Source organism: Mustela erminea, chromosome 5 (assembly GCF_009829155.1).
Source record: "Mustela erminea isolate mMusErm1 chromosome 5, mMusErm1.Pri, whole genome shotgun sequence".
NCBI classification, from domain to species: domain Eukaryota; kingdom Metazoa; phylum Chordata; class Mammalia; order Carnivora; family Mustelidae; genus Mustela; species Mustela erminea.
Genome location: NC_045618.1, coordinates 131,135,227 through 131,151,595, shown reverse-complemented (window position 1 = coordinate 131,151,595; position 16,369 = coordinate 131,135,227). Strand labels below are relative to the sequence as shown.

At 48.1% G+C, this 16,369-nt stretch overlaps 1 long non-coding RNA gene across 1 annotated transcript in view; it reads left to right on the top strand.

The window, feature by feature from the left end:
* The window catches only part of LOC116591724, a 37,564-nt gene extending 23,421 nt beyond the window's left edge, over positions 1-14,143 (top strand). Inside the window, exon 3 of the long non-coding RNA XR_004286132.1 lies at positions 12,856-14,143. This is a non-coding gene — a long non-coding RNA (uncharacterized LOC116591724). The remainder of the gene's footprint in view (positions 1-12,855) is intronic.
* Positions 14,144-16,369: the final 2,226 nt, after the last annotated feature.

Here is a 16,369-nt window from a genome sequence, read left to right as displayed (position 1 = left end):
TTCAGGCATGAGTGATTGATTCCAAAGTTTCCCCTATTTGGTGGAAACATGTAGCATACGTGGGACAATTATCTTATGTTCAGGGGCTTCCTCCCCCCAAGTTTCTTTATCTTCACGTACAGTTCTCCAAAGTGTTTGGCAAGAGGGACAAGTTGGCAGGAGGGCATCAGGACAAGGAAGGGCCCAGACAAGGTACTCCATGAGGAGTGTTCAAAGGAACTGGGGCTATTTGTCCCACAGAAGAGTCTTCGATGGGTGTTTTCAAAGGTATCATAAGAAAAACTCCCTGGATTTATCACGTGTGACTTTCAGAATGAAGTTAGCATCAGTGGTTCAACGTTTAGTGGAGGCAGATGACAGCTCAGTATAAAGAGGAATTTTGTGGGAATACAGGTGTCCCCGGTCGGAACAGAACGTAGGGATGGTAGGGGGTGAGGCTCCCCCACCAGAGGCCTCCCACCTGAAGCTGGGTTTGTAGACAGGACTCCAGGAGCAGTGATCGGTGCACAGGACCTTGGAGGGGTTCTTAACAGTCAAGGCCTACAGCTGTGCAGACCGAAATGCAAACGAGCATTCAGCCCAAATTCAGGGAAGCAGAGAAGTCCTTCTGCCCCTTCCTTCCCATCCTAAGGTGAGGGGTGTTCCAGCTCCTGCGCAAGGACAAAAGGAAGAGGCCTGGCAGGACTGGGAAGGCCCTTGAGTGGGACCAAGCCAAATCCTGCACAAACACAGACCCTGCACACACACGGACCCTGCACACACATGGACTCAGCACACACACAAATCCTGCACACGCACCGACCCTGCACCATTGGGCCTCCCGCTTATGCATACTGAGCCGGCCCTGCCTCCTGGAGTGTGCAGCCGCCGACAGGACCCCTGACGGCTGGCCTTGCCCTGGGAGCTCACTGGTCACCTGAGAGGTGCTGGTCCGCTGGTGAGGTCCAGACAGAGGAAGCATGAGGCACAGTGGAAAAGAGTGGATTTTGGATTTGACCCTTCTTGACTTGACTCTTGGCTCCGATGCCTTATAGCCCTGTCAGGTGACTCTACATCTTTATTTCTAAAATGGAGAGATCAAGACCTACCGTGAGTCTTGGTGGGAGACTCAAGGCTGTTGGAAAGCCTAGAAAGGGAAGCTGAGCCTGGGAGAATTTCAGCGCCCACCCCCCCAGCCCCCCTCCCCGCCCAGCTCCCAGGCTCCCAGGCTACCCAGCTGACCGGAGGCAGAGCCTGGACCCCCAGCAGGACTCCCGAAGCCGGCTGAATGCCCTTGCCAGGAGAACAGCTTGTGTTCTAGATGCACAGGTCACTCTGTGGCTCCTCAGATCCAATGAAGCAGGGACCCCGGGGGGTCAGCCAGCCAGGTGCTGAGTTCTCTGCAGGGCATCCATCACTAGAGGTCACTCTTCCTCTGTGTGTGTAGGCTGGAGGGCAGAAGTGAGGCTGCTGAGCAGGAAGAGAACTCCAGGGGACTCCAGGTGTCTCCTCCGGTGACAGTGATGGTGCATTCTGGGTTGGAGGGGGCATCAGCTGTTTCCCCCAATAAGCCAGATCAACCAAGTGCCTGAGCTTGCCTGGATGCAGGTGGGAGGGCTCATGTGGTCCCAGGGTGGCCTGTAGCCAGGTTTCTGTTTAATACTTTCTGTTTCTCCCTGAGCCAGTTGTAGTGGGGAGCAAGTCTGAGGGGATGCATTACAAGGCAGGAGGCCTGGATTTCACCTACTAGTTCCTAAGCTTGTTCATTGTGACCTATGTTGGAGCTCACTTTTCTTGCAAGGGTGGCCTCATTCAGCACTGCCTCTTCTCCAACCACCCTGGCCACCCCCTGTGCCTGCCAAGCCTTTCCTGCCACAGGGCCTTTGCACTTCCCTCAGCCTGAATATACTGCCCCAGATCTTCGCCTGCATTTTAGTCTGAGCTAAAGTGTCACCTCCTCAGAGAAGTATTCTCGGACTTCCTAGTTTGAATTAGCTGCCTCCTAGTTTCAGTTGGATACCCTTTATCTTATCACCCTTCATGGCACATTATCTCCTTCATGGGACTTACCAGAACTATAATCCTTGGCTATTGCCTACTCCCCCATCCGCCTCCTCCCCATTGACTAAAGCCCTGTGAGCACAGGGACTCCATCTTATTCTCGCCTATGCTGCCAGCTCCTAGAATAGTTCCTAGCACATAGTAGGTGCTCAGTAAACATTTGTTGGATGAATGAACTAAAAAGTCATCAAAAGTAGACTTATTATTGTCCTGTTTTATAGATAAGGAAGCTGGTGAGAGTAGATTTTCCAAGCCCCCATAGGTAGGAAATCACTGCATGAAGAACACCATCCCAGGTCTCTGGACTTGAAATAGTTGTCCCTGTCCCTTCCTGACCCTCAGCAATCTCTGTGCAGTTTCACAACCTGAGGCCAGACACCGTGTGAGTTCCCTGGGGGAGGGTCAGCAGGTTCAAGCTCACCCCTCTCCACTCCAGGCTTTATTATCTGAGGCAGGAGTGGGGTGCACAGTAAAGATAGAAAAGGGAAAATGAGGTCTTGGGGTGAAGCGTATGGAGTGGCTGCGTAGGTCTGGGGACCTTTGAGTCCCAATGTTGCAGCATTTTTTCCCAGGAGAAAATTAAAATCATACGTGGAGGGTGCCAACTTCTTTTAAGGTGAAAAGCATACAAGTATACAAGTTACCACAGCATAAGGCGGGCCTGGGGTCCTCTGTGTGTCCTCTGTGGATGTGCACAGTTTCCTGGGAGCTCTGAGAACACTTGAGGCCTTACACAATGTGGACTGTGTAACCAGGTTATGCTGTTTTCTTTTCTTTTTTTTTTTTTTAAGATTTTATTTATTTATTTGACAGACAAAGATCACAAGTAGGCAGAGCAGCAGGCAGAGACAGAGGAGAAGCAGGCTCCCTGCTGAGTGGAAAGCCCTATGTGGGGCTTGATCCCCCCTGAGATCATGACCTGAGCCGAAGGCAGAGGCTTTAACCCACTGAGCCACCCGGGTGCCCCGGTTATGCTGTTTTCACTCGCCCCCTCTAGCCTGGGTTATATATCGAGGCAGTAAAAATTAGAGTCAAACCTAAGCCATTTTTCATCCCCTTCATTTCCCAGAGGTTGGCCAAGTCCCCCTACTTCCTGCCCCAGCTTCCCTCTGACTCACCTGTCCTAACTTCCCACAGCAACCCCACTTAGTTTCCCAGACAGACCACTCATTGCTTCACCTGTGCTCCCCGCTGCCCTTGAAATTGAATGCTGTGGCAGGTGTTTTGTGTGCCAGGCTCATGGGGGTGGACTGAAGTGCGGATGGAGAGGGGACTGGTAGTTTGACATGGATGGAGTCTTTCTTCTCCCTGTAGATGGAAGAGAAAGGCAGTTATCTCTGGGGCTGTCAGTAGTATAAGGGTTCAACCTATGCAGACCGAATGTAAGACTTCCAAGGAGCACAGGGACCCAGCTCCTTGCGGGAGGCCAAACCCAAACCCAAGAAGCCCAAAGTTCATGGAACCAGCCTGTCCCAGCCCTAACTCTGCCAGAGCCTGATGGAAGGTCCCTGGACTAGGAGCCAGGACCCTTGGGCACCAAACTCCATCCTTCCCTATAACCAACTGAGAGGCTTATTTGGCTGCTGAAAGCTAAGTGAATATGGTCATGATGTGATGTGATACAAATAAAAGGTAGATATAATATAAATAACTTACAGGTGTAAATAATTCTGCTGTAGCAAGCATCCCTAGTGGGGTAAAGCATGTGCATGAACTTGGGAGCTTCTAAGGTGGGGTGGAAATGCAGGGGGGCCCAGGCCTTTGCCTTGCGTCTTCAATCTCTTTCTGCCATGGGTATAGCAGCAGTGGGTCAGGGTTTCACTGGGCTAGGAGTGGTCTTTGGGCCTCAGAGTGGGGGAGGCATTCTAGCTCTTTGCCTGAGTCCCGTGCTTCTCACTTTCCTGGTACGTGGGAACGTTATCTTTCCCCATCCCCCACCCACCTGCCCCGTGAAGTTCTGGCCAGTGGGTTGTGGGCAGACGTGCTGTGTGTTGTTCCGGGGCTGGAATTTCCTTGCTGATGGGAGACGCTCCAGCTCTGCTCGTCACAAGCTCCATGGTTGCAGGACCCTGGTTGAGAGGGGATTCCGTCAGCCTGGATCTCTGAGTAACGTCAGCGAGCAGAGCCTCCCTGCCAACTTGCGGCAGGCGTGCAGCTCGAGCCAGAATTGGCTCGCTTTTGTTTTGAGCCGCTGAGGCTTGGGAGCAACTCGTTATGACAGCACAACCTCGCCTAACCTAACTGACATATCAGTGCTCCATCAGGAGAGTGTCGAAATGTGGGGGTTCAGGGACCAACTGCCTCAGAATCCCATGCAACAGCCCTGGTAAAATGCAGATTCTCAGGCCCCACCCCCTGCGGTGCTGAGTCGGATGGCCCGGGGTTGGGTTCCTGGGATCTGTGGTTCTAGCCACAGTGAGTGGATCTTAGGAGAAGCAAACTTAGATCACAGGCCTGGGGAGTGGTGGAGAAGGCCTCTGCCGCCTTCTGCCTCCCACTGCCCACCCTGCCCCCTCATCCACTTCCTGTGCATCCGAAGCTGGTCGGCTGGTGGTGTAGGCCGGGCTCTCCGGGTGTGGCTGGGTTCCGGGTAGAGAGGTCCCTGCCCTCCGCTTACAGTCACAGTGCTCCATCCTGCTCTCCTGCTCCCCTACTGACACCTGGCAGCTCAGCAAATCCCCTGGGCCAGGCCTGGGGATGGGCACGGAGAGCAGCAGTCTGGGAACAAGAGCTAGAAAGCCTGGGTGATGGATTGAAGGAGACGAGACCATTCCCGGCGCCGGGCTGATGTGCAGCACCGGTGACAGGCGGCGATGTTTGTGCTCTGAACCCGCAATCTCAGCTAATGGGAAAGATTGAGGGATTCGGAATGAGATGCGTCATGGGCTACAGCCCCAGGGGCTGAGATGCAGCTGGCGGAGAGTAGCGTAGCTCCGTGGCTTCCTAAGACAGGGACTGGGAGACACCGTCCTGCCCCACCCCCGGCCCTGGCCCCGACCCCAGGGGTTAGGTGGGGGAATGTCTCTGACTCACTGGGAGCTGGGCTGCCCTTCTGACCGCCTGTGATGTCAGGAGAGCCAAGCGGCGCAGCTGTGGGAGCAGGCAGAAAGGTCTCCCTGTTGCCCCAAGTGCCTGAGCTGTGCCCTTCCAGCGCCTCCCGTGGGGGCTGCCCAGAACCGCCACCACACATTGCCATGGTGGCCAAGGATGGTGACGCCCCAGCTGGGGTAAGGGAGGGTGAGGCTGAGGCCCAGAGCAGCCCTGGAATGACTTCCTCCCCACCTCTACCTGGGCAGTCTGGTGAAAACCAGATAAGAATCAAAAGCTCAGAATGGGAGACTTAGCTCAGAAACCTCCCATCACTCCTTTCTTGGTTTTGAGCCTGTCCCGCCCTGGGCTCAAATTGCAGCACTGCCATTTCCTACCTCTGACCTTGGACAACGATCTCCACCTCTCTGGGCCTCAGTTTCCTCAGCTGAAAAATCCCGAAGGAGAAAAAGCCCACTTGGTGGGGGTGTGGTGCTAAGGACCATAAAGCAGGGTCTAAATCACCATGGGATCTTGTTAAAATGTAGATTTCCCCTCAGCAGGTTGGGGGGGATGCTGAGAGCCCTCATTTCTTATAAGCTCCCAGGTGATGCCAAGGGATCCCAAGCTTACTAACACGGATGTAGAAGCCCAGAGCAGGTGCCTGGTGCAAACAATGGCCATTTTGGCTGTTCTCACTGTCAATGCGAAATCGGTGAGACCGTCCCTTTCCCCAAAGCAGCCCACATCTTCCTTCTCAACTTCCTGTTCCATCCAAGGGGTCCCCGGAAGCCGCCTGGATATAGATACTAGAGAGCTCCAAGTGGGGCTCACGGCAAACCTCACCTCTAGAACTTTCCCTGGGCGTTGGGCCCACCATGGCTGGCCTATTTAGAGGCCTTGTTGTCCCCCTAACCCAGAGCTGATAGACACAGTCATGCAGGCCTTCAGCTGGGCAAGCTGGGACGGCAGACGGGGTTGCTCAGCCACTTCCCCACACCAGCCACCAGTTGTCCAAAGGAATGACAGAGGTTGTTACTGTCCCTATCCTATATCCTAAAATAAGACACTTACTCTCTTCATTCAGGAAAACTGAGGGGGTCGGAAATGCGGGCATCTTGTGTAATTACCCAGAGCTTCAGTTTGCTCATCTGTGAAATGGGGCTAACGCTACACCACCATAGCTTTGTTGTGAGCATGAAATGAAATAATGGACGCAAAACCCTTTCCTGTGGTGTGAACCAAATGCATGTCCTTTTGTAATCATTACTGTCCCCATAATTCTGGGCCCTGCCTCCTCATGACCTGCCCCCAAAAGCTGGCCTGGAGCCACCTGAGCTGGGATGGGAACAGTGATTTTGAACTGGCCCTGCCATAGTGTGCAGGGAAAGTGATTCCTATGATTTGGAGCCAAGTTAATTAAGTGTAGTTAGAAACATGGAGCCAGAGGAACCAGAGGAGGACACCAGCTGTTTCCAGCTGTGGCTTGGGTGAAGCCGACTGAGAAACCGCAGGGGGGTGTGGGGGGATGGGGGCGGGGGAGGAAGAGGAGAAGGGAGAGGAGTGGGTAATTTTGGAGATGCAAATGCAATGCCACCCTCAAATGAAGGCTGACCTTTCCATTGCCCCATTGCCCCAAGGCGGGGGAGGGGGAGCCTAGGAGGGTTGGGGTGAGCGTGCAGGAGGGCTGAGGTCTCCACACCCACAACCATACTGTCTCTGGGGACACTTCCGGCAAGCCTAACTGTTCCAGACCTTTCGTTCCATTTGCACTTATGCTGAAATACACATCTTGAACATTTTAATCTTTTCTTTGTTTCTTTTCTTTACTGAGGTATAATTGACCTACAACATTATATTGCTTGCAGATGCGCAACATCATGATTCAGTATTTGTGTAACAGAAGGATCACCACATTAAATCTAGTTAACATCCATCATCGCCCGTAGTCATAGAATTTTTTTGTGATGAGAACTTTTAAGATTTATTCTCTTAGCAACTTTCCTATATGCAGTATAGGATAATAACTATAGTTGCCAGGCTGTATGTTCTATCTCCAGGACTGATTTATCTTATAACTGGAAGTTTATCCTTTTGATCCCCTTCACCCATTTTGCCTACCCCCTCCCCCCGCCCCTTGCCTCTGGCAACCACCTGTCTGTTCTCTGTATCTATGAGCTTCTTTTTGTTTTTGTGAGATTTCACATATAAATGAGATCTGTGGTATTTGTCTTTCTCTGTCTGACTTATTTCACTCAGCATAATGCCCTCAAAGTCCATTCATGTTATCAAAATGGGAAGATTTTATTCTTTTCTATGGCAACATAATATTTTATATATCTGTATCTATCATGTTTCCTTTATCTATTTATCCGTTGATGGACACTTAGGTTATTCCAGTTTCCAGGTCTTTCACCCCCTCATTTAAACTTATTTCTAGGTATTTTATTCTTTTTGATACAAATGTAAATGGGATTTCTTAATTTCTCTTTCTGATAGTTCCTTCTTAGTATATAGAACACAACGGATTTTTATGTATTGATTTTATATCCTGAAACTTCACTGAATGTTGCTATATTAGTTCTAACAATTTTTTGATGGAGTCTTTAGTGTTTTTCAGATACACTATCATGTCATTTGCAGACAGGGACAGTTTTACTTCATCCTTTCCAATTTGGATGCCTTTTATTTCTTTTTCTTGCTTAATTGCTCTGGCTAGAACTTCCACCGCTGTGTTGAATAAAACCGGTGAGAGTGGGCATCCTTGACTTGCTCTTGATCTTAGAGGACAAGCTGTCAGCTTTCCCCCATTGGGTATGTTGTTGGCTGTGGGTTTGTCACATGTGGCCTTCCTTATTTTGAGGTGCATGTCCTCTATACCCACCTGGCTGAGATTTTTTGTCATAAATGTAGGTTGAATTTCATCAAATGATTTTTCTGCATCTACTGGGACAATCACGTGATTTTTATTCTTCATGTTGTTCATGTGGTTATCACATTGACTAATTTGAGGATTTTGAACCATCCTTGCATCCCTGGGATAAACCCCAATTGGCCATGGTGTATAATGTATTGTTAAATTTGGTTTGCTAATATTTTGTTGACAATTCTTATATTTGTGTTCACTGGAGATATTGGCCTGTAATTTTCTTTCCCTTCTTTTCTTTTCAGGGTAACGTGCCCTCATAATATGAGTTTGGAAGTGTTCTCTGTTCTTCTGGGTTTTGGAAGCGTTTGAGAAGGATTGGTATTAATTCTCCTTTAAATGTTTGGTAAAGTTTACCCGTGAAGCCATATGGTCCTGGACTTCTGTTCTTCTGCTGGTTGGGAGGTTTTTGATTACTGATTCAATTTCCTTATTACTAATCAGTCTGTTCACATTTTCTATTTGTTCATGATTCATTCATGAACAAGGTTAGGTTATGTGTTTCTAAGAATTTATCCATTTCTTCTAGGTTGTCCCAAATGTTGGCATATAATTGTTCAGAGCGGTCTCTTACAATCCTTTGTATTTCTGGGGTATCAGTTGTAGCTTCTTCTCTTTCCGATTTTATTTGAGTTTTCTCTTTTTTCCTGGTGAATCGAGCTGAAGTTTTATCAATTTTGTTTATCTTTTAAAGAACCAGCTCTTGGTTTTTTGATCTTCCCTATTGTCTTTTTAGTCCCTATTTTATTTATTTCTGCTCTGATCTTTGTTATTTTCTTTTTTCTACTAATTTTGGACTTTGTTCCTCTTCTTCTAGTTCATCAAAGTGTAAAGTTGTTTATTTGAAATTTTTCTTGTTTCTTAAAGTCAGCATTTACTGCTATGAACTCCCTTCCTTAGAACTGTCTTGCTGCATCTCATGAGTTTTGATATGTCGTGTTTACATTTTTATTTGTCTCAAGGTATTTTTTATTCCTCTTTCATTGAGCCATTGGTGGTTCAGTAGCATGTTGCTTAATCTCCACATGTTTGTGAGTTTTCCAATGTTCTTCTTGTAATTGATATCTAGTTTTATACCATTGCAGTTGGAAAGGAAGCCTGATATGATGTCAATCTTTTAATTTTGTTAGGACTTGTTTTGTAGCCGAACACATCATCTTTCCTGGAGAATGTTCCATATGCATTTGACAAGACTGTGTATTCTGTTGCTTTAGATGGAATGTTCTGTATATACCTGTCAAGTCCATCTGGTCTAATGTGTCATCTAAGGCTGATGTTTTCTAATTGATTTTTTGTCTGGATGATCTATCCATTGATGTGAGTGGGGTTAATAAAGTCCCCCACTGTTATTGTATTGCTGTCTATTTCTCTCTTTTGGCCTGTTAATATTTGCTTTGTATGTTTAAGTGCTCCTAATTATTATTATATTTTCATTGATACTATGTTACAAATATTATTATATTAAGTGCTCCAAACATATCATATAAATACGTAACCATTTTAACCATTTTTGAGTGTACGATTTAGTAGCATTAAGTTCGGATTAGCTTCAGTTTGTTGTCCAACCAGTCTCCAGAACTCTATCTCCCCAAACTGAAACTCTGTTAATTTGACTATCCTCGGTATATTACATGAGTGGAATCATGCAGTATTCGTCTTTACTTGACTGGCTTATTTCACTTAGCATAATGTCCTCAAGATTCATCCACATTGTATATATTCTGTTTTTAAATCCAGCTTTACGGGGCTCCTGGGTGGCTCAGTGGGTTAAGGCTTCTGCCTTTGGCTCAGGTCATGATCCCAGCATCCTGATTGAGCACCTCCCACCACCATCGGGCTCTCAGCAGGGAGTCTGCTTCCTCCTCTCTCTCTCTCTGTCTGCCCCTCTGCCTACTTTTGATCTCTGTCAAATAAATAAATACAATCTTAAAAAAAATAAAATAAATCCAGCTTTACGAGGTGTTCTTGAAGGCCTGGTTGGCCAAATACAAGCTAGTCATCCAAAGACAGACACAGGAGTGCAGCCCAGTGGCTGTGTGAGGCATGGGGCCAGTGCCCCCACGGCAGCCATCCATCACTTCTCAGAGGCTAGCATGAAAGCATCCTTCCCCACTCAGCACCTCATTTATAAGGAACAGCTTCCAAGAACAGGCTGGTGAACTCAGCTGGTTGCAGTGTGGGCTCCTGAAGTTCATGCATTTGCTTTCCCCGAGGGCAGTGTTGTGTACTGATAGGGAACGTGGGCTCTGGAGTCAGAGGGCCTGTCTGGGAATCCTGATCCTGTTACTTACTCTCTGTGTGCTCCATTATAAATTAGAGGTGATGATACGGTTAAAGTGGGGATTTGACGAAATGGTCTCTCGAAAGTGCCTTGCCGCGCCTGGCCCAGAGGAGGTGCTCAGCAAAGCCTTGAAATGACCGGTTCCATTAGCATTTCGTTAGTTAAAACCTCATCCACAGGATTTGTGACGCTGCCCGACTCAGACTGAGATGAGCAAGATGTGGTCATTCTTGGGCTAGTTCTGAGGGCTTTAATTTTTGTATATTTGTAAACCGCAGAACCCTTTGGGCAAGTTCTTTTATGTAATCTCAGTATTGGGTTGGAAAATGAGAGCTGCTCCAACTGGGAGGGAAGGAAGTCCATCCCTCTCTGCCCCAAAGGCACATGCACACCCACCTACACACGTGCGTGTACACACACATAAACACACACACGCACCTTCCCTCTCAGCGTCCCCACATCTCTGGAATGGGGCTTCTCTAAAGCCAAGGACACAGTGGAGTAGAATACCGTTGTTTTTGCAGGAGGATTTCTAGGAGGGGTCTCAGGGTCCCTGTGAGCAAGGAATACTGGGCTCTGGCCGGGGAGGGGGAGGTCCTCTGCCTGATGGGGTCTCAACATAGCTATGAGCAGGCTGGGCTGCCAGGGCCTGAATCAGGACCACAAGCAAGGAATGCTGTGGGCATGCGCCCCCCCTTTTGTCTCAGTGCTCTCATGTCTTCACAACACACTTTTCCCTCCTTTCTCAAGAGGAAAAATAACTTAAAAAGCAGAGTCTCAGGAGCTAGGTCTCAGGGCACCTGCATGAGCATACAGTGTGTTTCTTTCTTTCTTTCTTTCTTTTTTTTTTTAAAGATCTTACTTATTTCTTTGAGAGAGAGAAAGAGAACATGAGCGAGGGGAGGAGCAGAGAGAGGGAGAAGCAGGCTCCCCGATGAGCAGAGAGTCTGATGCAGGACTTGATCCCAGGACCCCGAGATCATGACCTGACCCCAAGGCAGCCGCTTAACCAACTGAGCCACCCAGGTGCCCCCAGTGTGTTTATTTCTAACACTGTGACTGAGCCAGCCGGAGAAAGGGGATGTCAGATGTGTGTGTGTGTGTGTAAACATTTGTGTGTGTCCCTCTACATGTGTTTGCATATGCATGTATCTGTGCCTGAGTACCTTTGTTCATGTGTGTGTTTCTGCCTGTGTGCATAAATTCTGAAAGGCCCTCATACTTCATCATGTTCCTCTGCAAAACTTCTGATTAACTCACTAATTCACTCACTCCTGCACCGCCTGGTTGGCTCAGTCCATTAAGCATCTGCCTTTGGCTCAGGTCATGATCCTAGTGTCCTGGGATCGAGTCCTGCGACAGGCTCTCTGCCTGGCAGGACGTCTGCTTCTCCCTCTGCCTGCCTCTCTCCCCGCTAGTGGTCTCTTTCTCTCTCTCCTTGTCAAATCAATAAATCCTAATTCACTCCTTCCTTCAATAAACTAAATAACAAATCTAAAAAATGATGAATTATAATTTTGCTAAATGCCACGGAGCCCCGAGAGTCTATGTCTATGATTCTGTGATCTCATATCGAGTTTATAGGATCTTTATAGGGATCTTATAGATCTTTATAGGGACCTGTTTCTCCCTGATCTTAAATACTGCCAAGAAGGTAAACTCCTGGTTCCTGATAGCCCGTGCAGCTGTGTGTGAGCTCTCTGAGCCTCATTTATGTGTATAACCCCGTTTCTCCCCCATACCTGCGGCACTGGGCCATCAGGGAGAGCAATCCCTCTTGTTGCTTTTGGCCACATCAGGCAGGCATGGGTCCCACCAGAGGGTTCCCATGTCAGCTCTGGATGTGTGTGTATATGTGTGTATGTCCCTGGATAGGTGTCTCTATACCCCCTTGGATGTGGGAAGGTATATTTTGGGAACGAGGTCTGGAGGCGGGGATACAGAGATTCTTCTGTGGGGACATGTCCAAGTGTGTGAATGGAAGTCTGAGCTCGGTCCGGGCCTGGACCCATTCCAGCCTGCCCCCAGAAGCCCCCACTGCGTTGTCCTGCCAGTAATTACAGCAGATAAACTGCTCTAGTTGAGGGCTGCTGTCCCCGGCTGGCTGCCAGCCGTGAGGCCCCAGGCTGCGCCGTGGGAGTCCATTCATTTTAATAAGAGGTACACCCTGTGTTATTAAGAAGAGTGTTTATTACTGTCGCTGTGCACTGACAGCAGCTTCCATCATGGTTAAACGGCAGATGGGGGGCAGGGCGGGGGGCCGTGCTCCGCAGCTCTTCAGAGGCCCTGGCCCAGCTGGTGAGGCGAGAGAGGGAGGGTCTCCCTCTCTCCCTCTCGCGCCCTAGGACTGTATGGCAACCCCTTTCCAAGCAAGAATGGAGCCACTCAGCTGAGCCTCACGGTGCTCGAGGTGGAGGTTGGAGCTGGCGAGGGGATGATGGAGGGTACTCTGTTCAGCATCCAGGTGCTGCCCCGGAGAGAGAAGGGGACCCCAGTGTGGGGCTTGTCCCTAGGGCTAGGCAGGATGACCCACTGGCTCCACTGGCCTGACTCCTAATTTCACCTGGAATGTTCTACCCAGGGTGTTGCTTCGCTACTTGGATTCCTGCAGTTTCAGCTCAGCCTACAGCACTTAAGCCCTCTTCAGTCTCCATCCCACTCAAGAAAGCTCCATGGAAAAAGGTCTCTTTAATCTGTTCCCAGCTCTGTCCCAGCGCAAGGAATAGGACCTTGCATTGAACAGAGACATATTTGGTCATTGAACCAATGGAGATTCACCAGGCTCTTTATGCTTCCTGTTGTCTTTCAGGAAGCTTGGGTGAGGACAAGCTTCGGGCACAGCACTGAGAAGGGTGACAGGGTAGAAGAAAAAACAGAGGTGCCCACACTTTCTTTCTCCGTTCCTGGCGCTCTTAGCATCTCAGTCATTCTCATGAAAGAGACACCTAAAAGTTCATTTTATTAAGTGGCTAGGTCTAAACAACTTAAGTAGCTGTCTTCACAGCTAATGAACCACTCAAAAACACGGTATATGTAAGTTGAAATGAAAAAGACTTTATTTTGTTGTCACAGACCGGTTACATACCAATGGGACATGTGTGCCTGTTGGGCACTGCACATCTTCGCAGACTTTGCTGTCCTATTGGACACCGCCACCTCATTTCTGGTCCCGTGTTGATTTCTATCACAGCAACCGCGGGAAACCCAGCTTCTCAAAGATAGGACACCATTGAGAAGAATGTAGGGTGACATCCTACATAAGCTGTGAACCACCTTAAGCTCGTAGTCTGCGCAGCGTCTGACGGGATCGAGCATCGCTGTGGTCGCCTGGAGCTTCAAATGTCCCCTGGGGCCCCGAGTGTGTGCTTCGGCACTCAGGAGCTGTGGTGGGAGTGACTGACCCGGTTCGAGTCCCAGTTTGTTTGTCTCCTTATTTCCCCATTTCATGATTCAACGAACACTCTCCAGTAGTTCTGAATGTTCCAGTATTAACTGGTTTTGTCATCGTACTGAGCTTGTAGGCTGGGTGCTACTGTGTGATGGTTCATTTTTTGTGTCAACTTCGTGAGGCTGCACTGCCCAGTTGTCTGGTCAAGCACCAGCCTAGAAGTTGCTGGGAAGGTATTTTTTAGATGTGATTAACATTTAAATCGGTGGACTTTGGGTAAAGCATTTGACTCTCCCTAATCTGGACCCTCATCCAATATGATGAGGACCTCAAGACAGACATTTCCCAAAGAAAAAATTCTCAAAACTGCAACACAGAAATCCTGCCTGAGGGGTGCCTGGGTGCTGCAGTGGGTTAGGTGTCCGACTCCTGGCTGTGTCTCAGGGTCCTGATCTCAGGGTCATGGGATCGAGGCCCACGTCAGACTCTGCCCTCAGTGTGGAGTCCGCTTGAAATTCTGTCTCCCTCTCCCTCTGTCCTCCTGCTCACACACATGCATGAAACACACTCTCTCTCAAACAAATAAGTAAATCTTGAAACAAAGAAGAAGGGAGGAAGAAAGGAAGGAAGGAAGGAAGGAAGGAAGGAGACCTGCCCGAGTTTCCGGCCTGCTGCCCTAAAGGACTGGGACTCGAGTCTACAGCATCTACTCTAACCCGAATTTCCAGGCTGCTGGCCTGCTCTATAGATTTCAGACTTGCCAGACCCCATGGGTATATACGTCAGTTCCTTAAAATCCGTTTCTTAATCTCTCTCTCAATGGACTGATAGGTAGACAGAAAGATACATAGAGATAGGTATCCATACCCGTGTCAGTATCTGTCCCCGTATCTATCTATATATCTGTATCATTTCTCTGGAGAACACTAGTCTTGACATATATCTGTATCATTTCTCTGGAGAACACTAGTCTTGACATATATCTGTATCATTTCTCTGGAGAACACTAGTCTTGACATATATCTGTATCATTTCTCTGGAGAACACTAGTCTTGACATATATCTGTATCATTCCTCTGGAAAACGCTAGTCTTGACTAAAATGTATTGTTCTCCTCATTTATGGATGAAGACACAGTTTGACTACTAACTAGCTGTGTGGCCTTGGGCAAGTCTTTTTCTCTTTGGGCACCTGTTTTATCATAGCCAAATGGGGGGAGCTGGAAAAGATGAATTCAAGCTCACTGCTATCAGTGCTAACATCTGGGCTGTGAGGGTTGCATAAAAAGGACTACAGTCTTGCCACGGATGTTTTGTTGGCCACCTAGCAACCATTCCTAATGTGCTTATCCCTTGCCACTCCTCATTACACAGCACAGATCATCTCATTCCTAGCTTCCTTTGTAGCTAGGGGTAGCCGGGTGATCTTCTTCTGGCTAATGATATACAAAGAGGAAGTGTGCTAGGGACTTCTAGAAAATATATTTTTCTTCCCCATAGGAAAAAGTTAGAGAAGAGAATTCATTGGTGCTTATCTTTTCCCTTTCTTTGTGCCTTAAAAAAGGCCACAATGTCTGGAACTGTAGTAGCAATCTTGTGACCATGAGGCATAAACCAACAGCCAAAGAGAGAAGAACAGAAACAAAGAGACTGGGTCCTTGATACACGATTAAGCAGCTAAACCAGCCCTAAGACCTACTGTCCTTGGACCTCCTGGTATGCAGGCTATATCCAGCCTCACAACCAGCACAGCTGCTGAGTGTTCTGTGACTTGGAGGTCACAACATTTTTAATTGATTCTAGACTTTTTCTTTATTGCAAGAAGCCATGGCTTAGCTTGTTAAGTGATCAAGAGAAGGGTTCTGACTTTGGTTGGGGATTATTGTTTTGGACCTCACTTTTTTTTTTTTTTTGAGATTTTATTCATTTATTTTGGAGAGAAAGAAAGCAAGAGTGGGGGAAAGAGCAGAGGGAGAGTGAATCCCAAGCAGATTCCATGCTGAGCATGGAGCCTGATGCAGGGCTTGATCCCACAACCCTGAGATCACAACCCTAGCCAAAATCAAGAGTCAGACACTCAACTGACTGAATTTACGCTTCTTGATTAAATACAGCTTTGACTCAAAGGAGAGAGACACTAATACCGTGTTGTTTCAGATTTCCGATAGGCGGTGCCACACGTTCTTTATTAGTAAGACTGATACTCCCCAAGACAGCTCTAGAACAGTATGCTTATCAAACAGATGGATTTGGAACTCCTAGAAAGGTGTGTGGGTCACAAGGGGCCAGTGTCACTCATCCCAGCCAAACTTCACTTTCCCTGTTTTGTAAGATGGATGAGAGGAAAGCCGGAGATAGCACATTCTTATATTGTAAGGTGTTAGAGAAAACCTATCACAAGAGACTGGGGGCCTGAAACGGAAATGTGAGTTGAAGAATAGCGCAGCTTTCGTCCACCTTTTTTTTGATGGATCAAGTCCCAGCTGTTTGTTTGTTTAGCAAACACTTTCCTATCTATTATGTACCATGTGCCAGGCCCTGTTCTAAGAGCTTTACAAATATCAACTCATTGAATCATCACGACAATTTTCGGAGATAGGTAATGCTGCTATCCTGTCACTGGATTGATGTCAGCCTAGATGGAACGTCTAGTGGCAGGCCACAGGCTCTGTTCTTAATCCTGTCTTAGTAAGTTTTTTTTTTTTTTT